General features: G+C 43.8%; 1 pseudogene; it reads right to left on the bottom strand.

Annotated features, from left to right (window-relative positions):
• Positions 1–1096: 1096 nt before the first annotated feature.
• LOC136479326 (uncharacterized) lies at positions 1097–4121 on the bottom strand (annotated as a pseudogene).
• Positions 4122–5813: the final 1692 nt, after the last annotated feature.

Below are 5813 nucleotides of genomic sequence, written 5' to 3'. Positions count from 1 at the left end.
GGAGGTCCAAAGATTTGCACATACCACCATTTCTTCTTATTAAGGCCCTGTTTAGTTCCAAAAACTTTTCGCGAAAAACTACAGTAACGAATCTTACGGCACATGCATGTAGTATTAAATATAGATGAAATAAAAAACTAATTGCACAGTTTGCGTGTAAATTGCGAGACAGACGTTTTGAACCTAACTAGTCCGTGACTTGACACTAAAGTGCTACAGTAACAATATGCTAATGACGGATTAATTAGGCTTAATAAATTCGTCTCGTAGTTTCCAGACGAGTTATGTAATTATTTTTTTAATTAGTATCCGAAAATTCTTCCGACATCCCATAAAACATCCGATATGACACCGACTTTTCGGGAGAGAACTAACGGGGCCTAAGACCCTAAGGGTCGGCAGCCGCTCAGCCCATCCACGACAGTAAAATTAATTTACTCCGTCAGATCTTCTTTCTATGGTCTGAGTTAACCCCACTTTTTGTCACCGTACATGGCCCGTGTGTCATCATTTAGGCCCTATTCAGTTTCAAAAAAATTTCACGAAAAACTACGGTAACAAATCTTGCGGCATATGCATGGAGTATTAAATATAGACGAAATAAAAATCTAATTGCACAGTTTAGATGTAAATTGCGAGACGAACGTTCTTGTCCATCAGCAGCTTGCTGCTCTGTTGCGTTGTTCCCTGCAGCAATGCCGATTTTACTGAACGAAACAGCATCATGATCGATTCTATTTCTTTTTCTGCATCTTCAGGCCACAAGTACGTACAGCTAGCTATCCGCCATGATTTCTTCCAACACGGAATAAAAAGTACAGTGAGCTCCACGAATAGTTCACCTAATCTGCACGACCTATGGACAAATGCAACAGCACTACGGCATGTGAAATCGGCCAATATTGCGTACTCCAGCTCTTTTTTTTCTTTTTTATTTGTAGCAAAGTGAGCGAGGAAGCCCGTCAAAAGAAAAAAATACTAGGAACCGAGGATAAGGTCTAAACTAGAGACGCAATAACACGCAAGGGGCTAAAATTCAGAAAAGCAAACTAAAAGCAAACTAAATTTTAAAAAGTAGTAGTCGCACAACGGGTGATAGCACAGAAAAAAACAGATTAACATAAAAATAGCAGTCGCACAACGGATGAAGATTAACACAAACACTTGGAACATGCATTTCCAGTATATCCAAGGAAGCTACTCAACTTAAACCATCAAATAAACACTGGATCCCTTTTAGGGTTTAGCACAGATCAACATCAAAGGCCCACCCTTCCTTTGCTATCATCTCCTGACCTCCCTGATTTTTGCAGTGGCGGCCTCCATACTGTTCCGTCAGGTAGAGCCTAAAAGTAGAGTTATACAGGCTATGTTAGAATCCCCCGGGTAGTCTGGTCTTGTTGAATAATAAGCATGTAATCTGACATGATTCTTAACAAAATTTACATACTTGTGTGGGGGCTGGAGCGTATCAAACCCATTTTGTCTGCAATATCCAACTTGTTTTTGGCATATTCATAATAGGTCTTGAGCCTTAGAACCTGCAAATGAATTTAGCTTCCAGATAAGCGAAGTCAAGCAAATATTTGGAACACATTAAAAACCAGAATAAAGGTACATCTAAAATCTCAAAAGAAAAAAAGAATCAACTAACAAGTTTTCTGACAGCCTCGAAGATCAACCAATAAGCTTCACCTTCTTCAAGCTACATACAGACAAGAATTGCTTTAGTGCAAAGAAAAATTCCAGTTGGACACTGATCTCCAAGAAAAAAATAGCTTACATTTTTATCTATGCCATCCACACATGTTTTATACTGGAGAGAAAAATATGAAAGAATTAGGCACTGGGGATAGGACAGAATAAATTTCAATATATAAGCGAATGACGCCTGTGAACAAGGGCGACTTAGACTTACATTATCACTTTCTAGCTCAGCATTCACTTCAGGCCACTGGAAGGGCCACATGGCTTTGTCCTTCACTTCATCCAAAGCATCTTTGAAATTCATCTAAACAATGTTCAAGGGGAAAAAATGACCCTGTGATTAATAAACATATAAAGCCAGAACAAATTGAAAAAAAAAAGCACTGTAAATTTCTTAGTTCTGCATATTCAGACAAAAATCCAAACCTTCTGCTTAGCAACCCGTTTCCAGATCTCAAAATAGAGACGAGCATAAAAATGATCACTCCTAACACTATCCAAAAATTCCTGAAAAGAAAAGCGATATGTAATTGTCGAATACTATCACTTGCAATATCCAACACATTAATATGTTGAGGAGCTAGGATCGTTACCAATAAGAAAGGACCAAGTAACCTCGAATAAATTTGGGGGTAATCTGCTTTAATCTTCGCTGCGTGATAGTAGGTCACACGGCCCATTTTCCTCCGCTAAACAAAAAATAAATGAAACCACTTTAGGGTGTGAAGACTGAGATAGCATCGAACACATTCAACAAGCCTATTAACCACAAGAGAATTTTAGGGGCTGTGTACCTCTTGCGGTGTGAGTTTGTGGTAATGTTGAAGCCACTGCATGTGACAAAAAGGTTATCAAAACAAAATTGGCATATGACCAGAAGTGCATAATCAATAACATCGCTTATACCTTGGTTTTATCTAATAGCTTTTCCCACAAGCGGACAAATTGTTGATCACTCTCAAGTGTACTAAAGGCATTGTAATAATAAGACCAGTCTTGGTAACGCTGCACGAAGAAAAAAAAAATAACAATTACACATTTTGTTTCGTCACTACTGATAGCACAAGTGGTGGGCACCAAAGACATGGGGAAAAGAAGTAAATCCGGTGCCAACTTATAACTGCTGGGTGTAATTTATTTATGGATGTCCCACTCCCACTGCATTAGCTCTGTCAATTCTGCATTGACAGGGAGACAACTTACGACAACAGCCCTTGCAAAGAGCCACATAGACAAGGCACCACTCCATTTCAAAGCCTTGAGCGAATATAGATGATCCAGAGCAACACAGACTGTTTAATGTGGCTCAAAACAGAATGCATCTCGAACTAAAAATGCGATGACGTGGGCTTAGCAGCAAGAATGGATCTGAGAAATAGTAGTGCCTAAGTGTTACATACATGATCATTAAGGAGAATGAGACGCTGGTAGTCCTGGAATCCAGCAATCTTGGAGCGTTCGACGTCGAAGGTCCACTTGGGATCACGCTCGTAAGGTCGGAAAGGCCCATCTTGTTCGAGTATGGACAACAACTGTGCATCGTTCAGCCCAGCACCCTTTGATATATCGGCAAAAGCAAAAGCAAGGCAAGGCATAAGGGGTATATTAAACAGATGCAAGTGCGGAAAGCAGAATTGTACACATCCGATGTACTATATGGTTACCTTGTGAGCTCTGATGTGAGCTATGGCGAGGCGTTTTTGGACTTGTTCAGTCTGTTGGTCATCGTTTTAAAACCCAAAAGTCATCATCTAAGTCAGGAAGGCCGAAGTAATTAAAAAAGGAATCGACTTCCACATTGACATCAGCATCGGTCCAATCATAGCCTTCGACCTGCTTCCAATCAAAGCCTTCAACTCGCCCCGCTCCTTGTTCTGGTCCGGGTTCAGTGCTGATCATAGGAGCAGTCATGTCGACACCCTCAGAAGTAGGTGCGCTTTGGACCTTTGCCTTCTTCTTACCCGTCCATGCGCTTGTTTTCTCACCCACCATGGCATCTCCTGTTTTCTCCCCCACCATGGCATCTCCTGTTTTCTCCCCCACCATGGCATCTCCCCCGATGGTCAGAGGGCGAACGCGGAGTCGAACGCTCTGTCGCCTCTCTCCATCAGCCTCACCACCAGCAGCTCCGGATCCGGATTCACGCAAGCCGCTAGCTCAGCGCGCAGGACCCCGTGCCGACATCAGATCCTAATCCAAGTAGAATCAGGAAACCCTAACCTCGGGACTTCTCCGCGCTTCGAGTAAAAGCGTGGACGGGTAAGGGATTGGCTTGGAGGAGAGCGTGGGGAGAGTCGGCGGGCCGGGAGGCGGCGTCTGGTTTGGCCGGCGAGGATGTCGGGATTGATTTTGGGGATCCGCCGGGCAGGATGAGAAAACAAAAGAGGCCGCCGCCGCCGCCGCAATGTGACTCGCAAACTCCGACTTCCCCCTTATATGTATGGACTGATGAGGCGGTGGTGGTGATGAGGCGGTGCGCTCACCCAACGGGCCACTCACATAGCCCGCGTTCCTCTCAACTGGCTGGGATCGTGGGCCGCTCTTCTTTTCTATTTTGTTGGCCCATCTCTTGTTGTTTCTTATTTTTTTTCTTAACAAACCTGCGTGTCATCGTTCAATTGGCTTGGAAAGAAATATCTCCCCACGTCCCTCAATAAAAAAAAAGAAATATCTCCCCACGCAAAATTAATATGCACCGTATGATCTACATTTTACGGTCTGGGTTAACCCACCGTTTATTTCTGTAGATGTTCCACTTGTCATCATCCAATTGGCTCGGGAAGAAATATCTCTCCCGCATGATGGACCCCCCCTGTCGATGCCACCCCATACACACCTCTGCCACTAAGGACACCCTTCACGCTCCCATCATCGCCGACGCCCCTTTGCCTCTCCCCTCGCCATTAAGCTTGATGTCGGTGGTCCCGCCATCAAGCTCGTCGTTGTAGACGCCCTCCATGCTCCCACATCTCTTCCTAGCCCATGACTTGAACATCATACTAGTGCTTCATCGCATCTCACTAGAGTACTACCCGCTCTTCACCTTTCGCTTGCTCTCCATGGCTTTCGGCGTTGTGTTCACTAGCGGCCACCTACACTTGGTGTAAGGTAGGAGTGGAAATGGCACGGGAAAGGTGGTGGTAAGCTGGGAGTGGAAAAGGAAGGGAAAGGCAAAAGCAAAGCAGGGCGCCAAGCTTCCCACATGGAAGGAAAGGGCAACCATGGTTTTGGATGATGAGGTTGGCGAGGGAGGAGGAAAAGTTGGTCTAGCCTCTAGAACTCTAAATGGGGAGGGGCCGGCGCAGAGAGCACTCCGCTCTTTCGAGAAAAATGCTAGTCGATGCGCCCAATGCAAAGGATTATCATAGCGCAACGTATGAACTATGTAAGGAGCTGAAACCATTCAAGTCAGTGTGTTGTGGCCTTGTGGTTGACAACTTTAACTTACACTAATGAGAAATCACATTGCCCTACTACAGCAAACCAGTTAAGAAAGACATCGAAGGGGCTCAAATTGAACTGTGAACCAACATTGCCACACACAAGATTATTGTCGGGTACCGATAGTAGCCATACCCAACTAAAGGCATTAATAACCTATGATCCATCAAATCGCCTAAGGTTTAGGGCCGGTTTCTGTGGCAGAACCGACCAATTCATACAGGCTTAAGTAAGAAAATCACCTACCGACACAGATAAATTAACATACTTAAGTCCATATGAACCCGGTAGTCCGTGAAATCACGAAGGATTTCAAACCATCCAACATACAAGCCAAGACCGTACAAGTTTAGCAGCCACTATTCATATGTTACATAAAGTTCGCAACTTCATTCGAATATATCAGAGTTTAGAACATAAAGTTATTACAAACCAAGTTCATCATAAGTAGCGGAAGCAATTAGTTCTCGAACCACACAAGCACACTTAGTTTAGATACAGTGTCATATAGTGATCAAGTCCCACAAAAGCAGTAGATAAGACGTAAGGAATGAGCACGCCCTTGGTCCTAGTTGTCGTCCATAGCTAGGTAGAGACAGTGGATGCAGTAACCATAGTACATTTGACCATCTACAACAACAATGGAAACAAAGCCCTGAGTACGA

The sequence above is a fragment of the Miscanthus floridulus genome, chromosome 1 (genome assembly GCF_019320115.1).
Source record: "Miscanthus floridulus cultivar M001 chromosome 1, ASM1932011v1, whole genome shotgun sequence".
Classification (NCBI taxonomy): Eukaryota; Viridiplantae; Streptophyta; class Magnoliopsida; order Poales; family Poaceae; genus Miscanthus; species Miscanthus floridulus.
Note: the sequence above shows the minus strand (reverse complement) of the source record. Positions and strands in the feature narration are given on the sequence as shown.